We start from the raw sequence: 14,368 nt of genomic DNA on the forward strand, positions 1-14,368 counted from the left end.
TTTGTTACTAAACAATCAATATTTCTATTAAGGAGTGGACTACTCCACTAAAGTTCTGTATTTATTTACCTAGGCAAGTTAGTTAATTAAGAACAATTTCTTATTTACAATGACGGCATAGGAACAGTGGGTTAACTGCCTTGTTCAGGTGCTGAACAACAGATTTTTATCTTGTCAGCACGGGGATTCAATCTTGCAACCTTTCAGTTACTAGTCCAAAGGCTCTAACCACTAGGCTACCTGCCGCCCCTGAATGTATACATTTTTACAGTAAAGATGTAAAGGATAGCAAATTACAATATTAATTTTTTATTATTATCCTTGAAACGGGTATTGATTTTCTGAGAGTGTACACTGCCGAATGTGTGCTTCAACAGAGCTGTGAAAAAAACTGGCCTTCTGAAGATGTGCACTGAAGTCCTGTGGGGAAAACATCAAATCTTCTGAACGCAATTTCACCAAACAAACCTTTTATCGAGGTTGGCCTCATTGAACTGTAATCCCAGCAGCTGCTAATTTCCATCTACACTTGGAGATGGTGTGTGAGCCAGGAATGTGTAAATCTGTCAGTCCTTGTGCAAGGAGCTGTCGTACCACCTCACGTTCCCATCCATCATCGCCCGAGCGACAACACGTGTGTCAGGCACAGTAATGACCATTTCGCTGCTCTGACAAAACATAGCTGTAACTGCCTGCTTGCATGTACAGTCTAACAAACTGATTCATCCCTCTAACCACACTATCTGATTTGGGAGGGGGGTGTACATTTTCACATTTCACAAACCAAAGGAGAGTGGGTACAGACTGATCAACAATCTTGTACAGACTCACTGTGGAGATTTTGACTGAATGCAACTGCATGGATCCAGCTCTTTGCTTCTTCTTCTTGTAAATGTATACCTGTGTGATTGTTTCAGTGCAGAATAGTTTCCAGGGGGGAAACTACTCTCCAGTGGGGTGGAGATTTGTGCTGTAGTGCCACTACTGTATAAAGCTGCAAGAGAAGAATATTGTACATTGGAAAACAATGGGTGAATACAAAAATAAAATAAAAATGCTTGACTTGGGCAGGAGCTCACCGGAGCCGAGTACCGGCACATAAAATATTCTACTGCTTGAGCACCTGTTTCCTCTTATAAAATATTAGCTGAAAAGTATTGTATAGCTTCTGCACCTAAATATAAAAAGTACCGGCTCCCAAAATCAGTACCGGAATCTGTTTCAGTCCAAGTCGAGCACTGTACTGAGTTATTGTGTTCAACAGGGTATTTAATGAGGACAAAAGGAATTATTTTATTTTTCCTTGAAATATGTGCTTCTGTTTTGATTATTAAATATGTAATAGAAAACTTGAACATGTCGTGGAAAAGCTTTACCAAAATGCAAAGCTTTACCAAACAGGTTATGCCAAATATAATCTAAACTCATACAATGTAATGTCACATTTGTAAGATGAGTTCTGTGTTTGAATGCATTATAAAAGTGATGTTGATCTAGTGGTAACATCAGCAATTTCTGAGAACACATCCCCCCCCCAAACAATAATCCTTACATTAACTGTCAGTAAAATCGATACCTGCATTGACACAGTTTTGTTAAAAAATGTTTTTGTTTATGTCGAAACTAGTTTACAAATATTGTGTAGGTTGATTTGAACTGGATTTTAGTATGCAAATGACAGAGATTATTACCAACCATAAAGCAACAAAACGTTCTTTTATGTATTAAAAGTATGGTATTTTTCTGTCTGAAAAATAAAATGAATATACCTAAATGTTCCTCTAATTCCTTTGTTTGAAAGACATTTTAATTGTACCTGACAAATGTTAAAAGAGGACTTTGACCCACACACCATTATTTTACTGATGACTAAATATTCTCCATATTTCTAAATTACAGACAGTTAAATATGCATCTCTGCTAAAAGGCCTTTTTTTTTTGTCTCAGCAGTGATAGTTCAGCTTTTGTTTATGACCCAAGCTCCACACTGTACCCAAGGGGAATATGTAAATCAATGGTAAAGGGCACAGAGAAAGGTTGCCTCTTTTCTTCAGACAAATGTTTTTTTTGGGGGGGGGGGCAATGACTCAAGCGGGGGGGGGGGGGGGGGCAATGACTCAAGCGGGGGGGGGGGGGGGGCAATGACTCAAGCTTCCACCATGTTTCTGTTTTAGGTGGGCTGATGAGGTCAAGGCAATGGTGTACTAACCACTGGAACTTCATACTGCAATATATGTAATAGTTCACTAACAACATTTTATCTAAAGTGGGTGTGACCATCTCATCTTCTACTCTCCCATTAGACAAAGATGACTCAGGCCCACTGGTATGAAACCAACGCAGACTCTTGCAACGCGTTATTAAAACATCTTCACAGACTGAGAAGTACTTACTCTTTAATACATTTTATTTAAAAATAAGCCTTACATTATGTGGAGCCACTGTCAGAAGAACTAAAAGGGGAGGATTTGCGCACAGTGGGCCATATTCTGAAAAGGTACAGTATTTCAACAAACCATTTTAGACTGCTGAACCTTGGCAGTTACGTAGACCTTATCCAAATGAAGGTCTGTCCTTGGGGGTTCTTCCTGTTTTCTATTCGTATACAAAGACTGCTAAATCACTGTCACCCCGTGTTTCCTTTCAGGAACAAATCAGTTAGTTATCCAGTGGTGATAACTATGCAACAACAAAAAAATGTCTGCATCATGTCCATTCAGTATCCTGCGACACATATACAACATTCTCGATAGTGGCAACTGCTACAAGCCTAGTGCCAGAATATTAGCCAGAATACACAAGTGGCAACAATAACCTTCACTCGATTCTCACAACGTCAGATCAAGGTACATAGTTTATCCCCCAGGCTACCCTTTTTGCCCTATAGCCGGTCCTCTTCTTGTTCCCCCTGAGAACTATCTCTCTGAACTGTATCCTACTGATAACTGCCCTTGTAAAGTCAGAGTGCAAATTTCAGTTCACACCAGCAGAAATGCAATGAGTAATTTACTTTTCATGCGTTTCCTAAAGCTTCTTTTACATTACACCATTTTCTAAATCCGTCTTATTATATTTCACGCTATGCCAATCTTACAGTGTTCTAATACCAAATTCCAAAGATGGAGGGCTTTCATATTTAAGGACTTTCCAGAAGAACATATCATACGACCTTCGGGAACCCATAGACAGTGCTTTTAAAACTCTTCATATTCCACACATTTTTCCCCGACAGTCCTATAGGGGATGTCCCAAACTTCCTTAGAATATCAGGATGTCGTGGTGAATATTGTGTGAAGGCAGCACAGAGAACAGATGGCTTGTTTGTTTGTTTGTTTTGCAATATGGGACGTTTGCCAAGAAGACAAACTGTGGATTGTGGAATGCAAATTACGTTCAATTCGATCATCACTAATGAAAATAAACACTAACTAACCACGTTTCCATCCACAGATTTTATTAGAGTAAAGTCATACCGTATAAAAAATATATATAAAAAGGCAGCTGCTATGGAAAGAGGAAGTTTCAGCACAAAATGTATTAGAGAAATGGCGATGGAAACACCTTTATGTGCAAATATTGATATGATAGTTTTAGGCTACAGATGAAATAAGTTAACATCTTCACAGGGTGGTGAAAGTGCACAATATTTTTATTTTATTTAAGCCTTATTCTACCAGGTACATTGACTGAGAACACATTCTCATTTACAGCAACGACCTGGGGAATAGTTACAGGGGAGAGGAGGGGCGATATGAGCTTGATGCTCCTTTCCAATAAATGTTGAGGGTCTTCTTTCTGGTGACGTGATGATGATTGATGCTTGACAAATACACATATCCTCGCTCTTTTCCATAATAATCTCATCATGTATTGTAGACTAGCCTACCCGCACTGTAGCCTATCTGCAAGCTGTTGGCTAGAGAGCACGTGCCGAGACCAGACTAGGCACATTTGCTATTTAACGCAACAGTTTTTATGACAAAATGATTGGTAGAGTTGAAAATGCAATAGAAAAACATTGAACATTAGATTTTAATTCGGTTTATGAAAAATTAAGCGAAAAAAAGTACATTTTGTGTACACTACTTCATCACGCACTGATTTTATCCACAACAATTCAGTTTGGCGAAAACACCACTGGGTGGGAAATGTGCATATTTTCTGTCAGCAGTTGGATGGAAAGCTAATGACATTAATAATTTCATTTACGAATAACCTTTTCTCTTGTGTCTAATTACAATTCCACTTCTAATTTGATAAACAATGCAGATACAGATTTTGTCTCAGAGTAGTCCTTTGTAGCTCAGTTGGTAGAGCATAGCGCTTGCAACATGGCTACTTGTAACACCAGGGTAGTGAATTCGATTCCTGGGACCCACCCATATGTAAAACGTATGCACACATGACTAAGTGGCTTTGGATAAAAGCATCTGCGAAATGGCATATATCATATATTACAGTAATCATGTACAGTATTTAGATAATCTGATTTCTATTTGAGAAAGCATTCATGGAGGATGCATCACATTTTTCACGTTGTCACTGTGATAGATACTGAATATTGTAAGCTGTTAAAGATTAAGGGGTCAGTCAAGTGCTTTGCCAACATTTTCTGTGATATTTGCGGCATATGAGTGAAGATCAGTCCACCATTGATAGCCCCCCTCCTGGCTACACCATTAAAAACAACCTCTTGTGATGGACAACAAAATAAACATGGGTTGCATGCAGTGTGTGAAGTGAATTAATGATGTCTACTAAGGACCACTCGTTGTTTCCTAATTTTCAATAACACGTTTAAAGTGGTACATTGTATATAATGACCTTAGTGACTTGATAGTCCAGGGATCAATAATACTTGATTCCATATGAGAAGTGAACACAGTATGCCATTAATTTATCTGCTTTTTCATGCAACGATTCTTCCCAGACCAAACTAATGGGGCTTTTTTTCCCCCGTTGTGCAACATCAATGGTAATGACAATGTGTGAGAGGGCTGGCCGATGCCCTTCACATAAAGGGACTTACTTAAAGAATTGGACCAGTTTCTTTCAAATTTGGAGATATTCAATAATATTGAAATACAAAAAACAGGCTTCGGAATGGCAAAAAAATGTAAAACAAGACCAAGAATAATTTTTGCCAGTCTATCCCTGCTTACCTCTCTTCTCACTGGCGCTCTCCCACAAACACAAGTCTAGCTCATTATCTTATTCACAGTAGGGAGAGGGGCCTACAATTACCTCTTTAGCCAATACCAATTCAGACACAAACACTCAATTACTAGACACTTAACTGGTTCAGATGAAATGTGATCACATCTATGGCATGGCATGATATGAATAACGTAAGTTAAACAGGAACCTGGAATACAATACAAACACAAATACAATATAAATAAGTGGCAACGTTCAATGGATTGTGTTGGCATCACACATCATTCCCTTCTTCCTAGCTGGACAAAAGTGATGTGGAGCTACTCTTAGCCTGTAACAAAATAAGCCACACAGTTACAGCTCTTGCCATTTGATGGTATGGTGGTGATGACATGCACCTCTCGCGAGGCACATTGCGCAGGACAACGACATTGTCCCGCTGCAGACAGCACCTCACGCCAGACGACGAGTGTCAACCCCACCAGCTCGCCCTCTGCAGAATTAACTGGGGTTCCCCAAGCTGGGCCTCCAGACTAGACCATTAGGCTGCCTCCCTCTGGAGCCCCAGGAAACTGCCCCCATGGACCTTTGAGCGTCACCTGATGAAGCCGCGGAAGTAGCTCTCCTCCTAGCTCGCTTTAGCACCAGTGGACTCATGAACGGCTCACCCCTTGGGCACTGGCCACGCTCCATCCTCCAGACAAACCACTCCTCAGGTCCAGCAAACTCCTGAATGAAGTCCTGTCACCCACCATATTGCTTTACACCGTCGAATAGCACACTGTTCCTAACAAACCTTTTCTTAAACAAAAATGTAATCTTGGGTATTGCCATTAGGAACCTATCTCACCACTGCCACCACGTCTGAGAGAGGTGGCCGATGCCATTCACATACAAAGGGTTTTACTAAAAGAACTGGAAGAGTTTCTTCCAAATTATGATACATATTTTTCTGTATATACTGTACCAGTCAAAAGTTTGGACACACCTACTCATTCAAGGGTTTTTCTTTATTTTTACTATTTTCTACATTGCAGAATTAATTTTATTGTTACTATTTTACCTTTATTTATTAGGCAAGTCAGTTAAGAACAAATTCTTATTTTCACTGAATATTAGAATATTAGTGAAGACATTGAAACTATTAAATAACACATATGGAATCATATAGAAACCAAAAAAAAGTGTTAAACAAATCAAAATATATTTAAAATTGTAGATTATTTAAAGTAGCCACACTGTCTTGATGACAGCATTCTCACGTAGGTGTTCCTTTTGTCCTGGTGGGAAAGGGCAGTGTGGAGTGCAACAGAGATTGCATCATCTGTGGATCTGTTTGGGCGGTATGCAAATTGGAGTGGGTCTAGGGTTTCTGGGATAATGGTGTTGATGTGAGCCATTACCAACCTTTCAAAGCACTTCATGGCTACGGACTTGAGTGCTACGGGTCTGTAGTTATTTAGGCAGGTTGTCTTTGTGTTTTTGGGCACAGGGACTATGGTGGTCTGCTTGAAACATGTTGGTATTACAGACTCAATCAGGGACATGTTGAAAATGTCAGTGAAGACACGTGCCAGTTGGTCAGCACATGCCCGGAGCACCCGTCCTGGTAATCCGTCTGGCCCCGCAGCCTTGTGTATGTTGACCTGTTTAAAGGTCTTACTCACGTCGGCTACGGAGAGTGTGATCACACAATCGTCCGGAACAGCTGATGCTCACATGCATGCCTCAGTGTTGCTTGCCTCGAAGCGAGCATAGAAGTGATTTAGCTCGTCCGGTAGGCTCGTGTCACTGGGCAGCTCACGGCTGTGCTTCCCTTTTGCAGTCTGTAATAGTTTGCAAGCCCTGCCACATAACACGAGCGTCGGAACCGGTGTAGTATGATTCAATCTTAGCCCTGTATTGACGCTTTGCCTGTTTGATGGTTTGTCGCAAGGCATAGCAGGATTTCTTGTAAGCTTCCAGGTTAGAGTCCCGCACCTTGAAGGCTGCAGCTCTACCCTTTAGCTCAGTGCGAATGTTGCCTGTAATCCATGGCTTCTGGTTGGGGTATGTACGTACAGTCACTGTGGGGACGACGTACTCGATGCACTTATTGATAAATCCAGTGACTGATGTGGTGTACTCCTCAATGCCATCGAAGGAATCCTGGAGCATGTTCCAGTCTGTGATAGCAAAACAGTCCTGTAGTTTAGCGTCTGCTTCATCTGACCACTTTTTTATAGACCGAGTCACTGGTGCTTCCTGCTATCATTTTTGCTTGTAAGGAGGAATCAGGAGGATAAAGTTGTGGTCAGATTCACCACATGGAGGGCGAGGGAGAGCTTTGTACACGTCTCTGTGTGTGGAGTACAGGTGATCTACAATTTGTTCCCCTCTGGTTGCACATTTAACATGTTGATAGAAATTTGGTAGAACTGATTTAAGTTTCCCTACATTAAAGTCTCTGGCCACTAGGAGCACCGCCTCTGGGTGAGTGGTTTCCTGTTTGCTTATTTCCTTATACAGCTGGCTGAGTGCGGTCTTAGTGCCAGCATCTGTCTGTGATGGTAAATAAACAGCCACGAAAAGTATAGCTGAAAACTCTCTAGGCAAGTAGTGTGGCCTGCAATTATTCACAATATGCTCCACTTCAGGCGAGCAAAATCTAGAGACTTCCTTAGATTTCGTGCACCAGCTGTTGTTTACAAATATGCACAGACCGCCCCTCCTCGTCTTACCGGAGTGTGCTGTTCTATCTTACCGGTGCAGCATATATTCCGCTAGCTGAACATCCATGTCATCATTCAGCCACGATTCCGTGAAACATGGGATATTACAGTTTTTGATGTCCCGTTGGTAGGATATTCGTGATCGTACCTCATCTAATTTATTGTCCAATGATTGTACGTTGGCGAGTAGTATTGATGGTAACGGTGCTTCTACACCTGCATTGCTTGTTGTTTGGGGTTTTAGTCTGGGTTTCTGTACAGCACTTTGAGATATCAGCTGATGTAAGAAGGGCTATATAAATACATTTGATTTGTTTTGATTTGATTTAACGGCAGCTTTCCCACTCGCCTTCTCCGGGTCCTGACCAGGCATCCGGCTCTTTGTCATCTGTACCTGCCTCGCTTCCTCTTGCAAATAACAGGGATGTCGGCCCTGTGGGGTGCTTGGAGAATGTGAATGCGTTCCTCCTTGTTGTAGAAAAGATCTTCATCTAATCCGAGGTGAGTGATCGCTGCCCTGATATCCAGAAGCTCTTTTTTGCCGTAAGATACGGTTGCAGAAACATTATGTACAAAATAAGTTACAAATAACGCGAAAAAACCCCACATAATAGCACAATTGGTTGGGCGCCTGTAAAATTGCTGCCATTTCTTCCAGCGCCATTTTATCATTATTTTTGAAAGAAAAGCAATTGTCCATTAAAATAACAGGAAATTGATCAGAAATACAGTGAGACATTGTTAATGTTGTAAATGACTATTGTAGCTGGAAATGGCTGATTTTGAATGGAATATCTACAAAGGCGTACAGAGGCCCATTATCAGCAACCATCACTCCTGTGTTCCAATGGCACGTTGTGTTAGCTAATCCAAGTTTATCATTTCAAAAGGCTAATTGATCATTAGAAAACCATTTGCAATTAAGTGGGAAAAGAAAAAGCCATATCTCAGACTGGCCAAAAAAAGAAAAGATTAAGATGGGCAAAAGAACACAGACACTGGATAGAGAGTCTGAGATATGGCTTTTTCTTTGCAACTCTGCCTAGAAGGCCAGCATCCCAGAGTCGCCTCTTCACTGTTGACGTTGAGACTGGTGTTTTGCGGTTACTATTTAATGAAGCTTCCAGTTGAGGACTTGTGAGGCGTCTGCTTCTCAAACTAGACAATCTAATATTTCTGATTTGTTTAACACTTGTTTGGTTACTACATGATTCCATATGGGTTATTTCATAGTCTTGATGTCTTCACTATTATTCTACAATGTAGAAAATAGAATAAAAATAAAGAAAAACCCTTGAATGAATACATGTTCTAAAACTTTTGACCGGTAGTGTATATAAATAAAAAAAACAGGCTTAAAAATGGCAAAGAGTTAAAATGGTAAAAACAAGGACTAAAAGATGAAGACCAAGAATAAAATAATAATCTTCTTCGTTCTAGCTCTGCTTTTTTTAAATGTACAGGCACCAATACATCTTCTCCTTGACACAGTCAAATTTATATTTAGGGTCTTCATCCGGGAGCTTAAAATACAGATTATTCTTCAAATTCTCATCATTACTATGAGTTGTGTTAATGTTTTGTGTTAATGTGTTGTGTTAATGAGTCTTGTTAATGAGTGTTTTATTGTATGTAACTGCCTTGGCAGCAGTTAATGGGGATCCGTAATAAAATACAAATTACAATGACAGCCTTCCCCATGTGAGAGTTGTCTTAATTGCGCTGCCCTTCAATCAAATAACTGTCCTTATACAGTTCCTGATGTACAGATCTCCTATCTTAATTGGATAACTGCAGTGTATTCGAGGTTTAAAAAGGCTTGCAATTTAATATTTCAGACATGATTTTCCCTAATGAAAAATCTATCAACCCCTGCAAAAATGTCCATTAATTACGATCCACATAATAATTCACATTTCCTGTTGCTGCAGATTTATTTTCGGGCTGTGAGAAACTGGTCTAATTAAGATAGGATATCGGTAGGTTTGTCCGCGCAGAATTGAGGCTCTGATCTTGTGTATTACTTCAAAGGCTTGACCTCTTGGCCTCTTTATCTAACCGCCCCAACATTCACCCCCTCAAAACTATGTCAACCATGTCAACTGTTAGTGTCTCAGTGAGGGATTAGAAAAGATTTGGCTTGGGTCCTCAGATCCTGAAAAGGTTTTACAGCTGCACCATCGAGAGCATCCTGACTTGATGCATCACTGCTTGGTACGGCAACTGCTCGGCCTCCGACCGCAAGGCACTACAGAGGGTACTGTGTACGACCCTGTACATCACCGGGGACAAGCTTTGTGCCATCCAGAACCTCTATACCAGGCGGTGTCAGAGGAAGGCCCTACAAATTGTCAAAGTGTCCAGCCACCCTAGTCATAGACTGTTCTCTCTGCTACCGCATCTCAAGCAGTACCGGAGTGCCAAGTCTAGGTCAAGAGACTCCTAAATAGCTTCTACCCCCAAGCCATAAGACTCCTGAACAGCTAATCAAATGGCTACAAAAACTATTTGCATTGCACCCCCATGCGAACGCTGCTGCTACTCTCTGTTATTATCAATAACTTTAATAACTCTACCTACATGTACATATTACCTCAATTACCTCGAGTAACCGATGCCCCCGCACATTGACTCTGTACCGGTACCCCCTGTATATAGCCTCCACATTGACTCTGTACCGTAACACCCTGTATATAGCCTCCACATTGACTCTGTACCGGTACACCCTGTATATAGCCTCCACATTGACTCTGTACCGGTACCCCCTGTATATAGCCTCCACATTGACTCTGTACCGGTACACCCTGTATATAGCCTCCACATTGACTCTGTACCGGTACCCCCTGTATATAGCCTCCACATTGACTCTGTACCGGTACACCCTGTATATAGCCTCCACATTGACTCTGTACCGGTACCCCCTGTATATAGCCTCCACATTGACTCTGTACCGGTACACCCTGTATATAGCCTCCACATTGACTCTGTACCGGTACCCCCTGTATATAGCCCTGCTATTGTTATTTACTGTTGCTCTTTAATCATTTGTGATTCTTATCTTTTACCTTTTTTTGTTGTTGGTATTTTCTTAAAACGGCATTGTTGGTTAAGGTCTTGTAAGTAAGCATTTCACTGTAAGGTCTACACCTGTTGTATTCGCCACATGTGACAAATACAATTTGATATCGGGGACGATCATCAGCAGCTCAGAGGATCATCTGGGATGACAACCTACAGCCTTTGACAGAGACTTAGGAGCTTCAGCCAGGTCAACCTTCACCAAACATTCTCTGCTGTCACTGCAGAATCTATTCTTACCTCCCTGAGTGTATTAAAGGTTTCTGCCCCCTAACTGGAGAAAACTATAAAGTATGCAACTATGCCCTCTTTAATGCAGACACACAGTGCTGAATGGGATCCGTCAGTAAACATTTTTTTTTTAAATGCGTAACAATATTAGGATTTGGGACGCTAGTGACAGCCATCTTCCAGAAATCTCCGGAGTGCAACTGCAAAAGTATACAAACCATGTTTGGTTACCTGCTGGAAAACGCTGTGGTCTAAAAATGTACCAAAAACTTTCTGTTTTATGAATGAATTACACACAGCTGTCTGTTTATTTATATACACATTGGCCACTGACTTTCCAAATAAATACCAATATGTTGTTATCATTGAGCTCAGACTACTTATATATCGTAGAATACCTTACTCTGGGAAAAATGTATTTGCTATAGGCCACAATTCATACATTTTATTTACATTGAGGTGCAGCATGTTTCAGTATGAAGTTGGGAGTAAGTAAAATCTACAGAGGGCTGGGTGAGTCCAAAGGGGAAGTAAATAAAAAGTGACACAGGTGAGGTCACCACATGAGCGGTTTCCGATTCGGCCCAGCAAAAAAAATGTGCTAACAATCTGCCAACACAATTGAGACACCCTGATGAAGCCTGGTGTATTTTAATCATGTCTTAGCTTGTACATTAAATGCTTTTTAACTTTCAAACCGAAAAGAGCACCTGGACTTGGATTTGTTATGCCACTTTTTGTAGTTTGAATTTTTCTGCTTTTCAATTCTGATTGCCCTCTAGGAGCACCTGTGGTTGTTTTGGAATGAATGAAGCACCCCTCTGCTATTTATTTTCTTCAAGAATCTGGCAACACAATTGGCCACATACACCAGCCATCTGGACAAAAAGAAACACCAAAATTGCCATCATCAAAGAGGCATGCTTCAGAAACAAACAAGTTGATTAAACCTTGTGCCTTGTGTACTTCGGCACCATGGTGATTTATTAGGGAGCCACTACAATGCAGTCCCCTGTGGCCCCAAGAGGTATATTCATAGTACATTGGGCTACATTGTTCTGTGTAGCAATGCTTTGTCTCTGCTCCTAGAAAGGTTGGCTCACATCTATATAAATTAAAATGCACCCTGCCAATGACACACCCTGTTTAACAACGACATGGCAGACAAATATAGAAGGACAGAGGTCTCTGAGCTCCTTTGACTCAAACGCTGCCAGTGCCTGCTTGGACAAACTCTTACGGAACCATAAGAAGATGACAGCAGGGCGGACTGGGCATCTGGTATATTGGGAAAATGCCAGATGGGCAAGTAAATGTTTAGTCCTGTGGGCCTGTCTAACAAATGATAATTTTCTGGCTCATAATGGAGGCCTCAAGGGGGAAAAATGGTTGATGTATGGGCCTAAAAAAAATATATATTTTTTAAAAAGTGTCTGGTCCCAGTCCGCCCCTGTCATGGTGTATTTGTCATCATCATCACACCATGGAGGTTACATGTGGGGCCAACTGTGATAAAGAGACAGTAATCTATCCCAATGCAGAGGCTTAGAGGATAGCGGGTGGTGATGTTTGGGGATAAGAGTTGCAAATGATCAGAATGAGTTAAGTGTGTGCCAGAACCCATACTGAAAAAAATAAAGGTTAGTTCTTAAGGTTCCTAGGAGGACTCTTGCCTGATAAATAACCTTTGAGCCCGTGAGGCTCAGTTGGTAGAGCATGGTGTTTGCAACGCCAGGGTTGTGGGTTCGATTCCCACGGGGGACTAGTATGGGGAAAAAAACTATGAAATGTATGCATTCACTACTGTAAGTCGCTCTGGATAAGAGCGTCTGCTAAAATGTAAAATGTAAATGTAGTTCTTGACATTACATGGCATCTATGGTTCTTTAGAAAGGTTCTGGAAGTCTGCCGATGTGTCCCTTTCATAGCACACAGCAAAATGGCCAGTGTTACTAACTAGTGTTGATTTTTCAGTGTAACATTTCTAGTGTTGATTCAAGAGTTAAATTAACACTGTAAAGAGTTCAATTAACACCCAGTGGTGTAAAAAAAAAAACAGTGTTGGTGTTAATAACCAAAGTTGAACCAAAACCATGCCCATCATTTTCCCAGCATGCTCTATTGCAGGTAGTTTTTTTTGGAATTGCTTGTTTCAATATCTGTGTTTTTGCATGTACATTGATTGATTAATTAATCTTATGCAACTCAAAAATAAATAACATATTTTTCTAAACTATTCCAAATCAGTTACTTGGACTTATTGCATCCGCTACTGAACTGGTTGGTCCAGTTTAGATGTTTAAGGTAGTCTTAAATCGTAATCTTCCCAGCAGTAATTTATAAGGAGTAATTATAAAGGAATGAATAATTCCTGGCAGTAATTATAAATGCACCTTGCGGGTGAATAAAACATTTTAAATGTTTATTATGCTCACTCCGGCTGGATTCCAATTGGAATTATTACACATCACTTTACAAACCAGCAGAATGTGCTTTGCAGGACTGATGTGGCCTGTAAACTATGACTTGTACTAAAACTAGTAGTGATGGGAATTTATTTTCACTTGTTCAGTCAAAATAATTAATATTTCAACTAATTTACTTTATTTGAGTCAGTAATGCCCAGAGCATGCAGCACCGCCTACCGGCAAACGATGAACTCAAAACTCAAAATAGTCATGATTCTACCAGTATCGGCGTATGGGTAAAATCCCTTAGGAAGCCAAGCCAGTAATAATAAAGCCATATTACAACCTATGTTGTGTTGTTTGCTCTATAATCCATTCATTTATTTTTATTTAACTAGGCATGTCAGTTAAGAACAAATTCTTATTTACAATGACGTCCTACCCCGGCCAAACCCTAACGACACTGGGCACCGCCTTATGGGGCTCCCAATCATGGCCGGTTGTGATACAGCCTGGAATCAAACCAGGGACTGTAGTGACACCTCTAGCACTGAGATGCAGTGTCGTAGACCGCTGCACCACGTTCATACACCATGATATACAATAAGGCCCGTGACAACAAAAAGACAACAGTCACGCGGTGGCGGAATAAAATCAACAACACATATGTTTGTTTCATCACATTGTTAGTGTCAGCTATATATAGTACTCTGCATTTGTGTAAAGGTTAGGTTACTCGGTCCAACACTCAAGGGTGGGGGGTGGGGGGGTCGACCAGCCTCA

This window comes from Salmo trutta, chromosome 17, assembly GCF_901001165.1.
Source record: "Salmo trutta chromosome 17, fSalTru1.1, whole genome shotgun sequence".
NCBI classification, from domain to species: Eukaryota; Metazoa; Chordata; class Actinopteri; order Salmoniformes; family Salmonidae; genus Salmo; species Salmo trutta.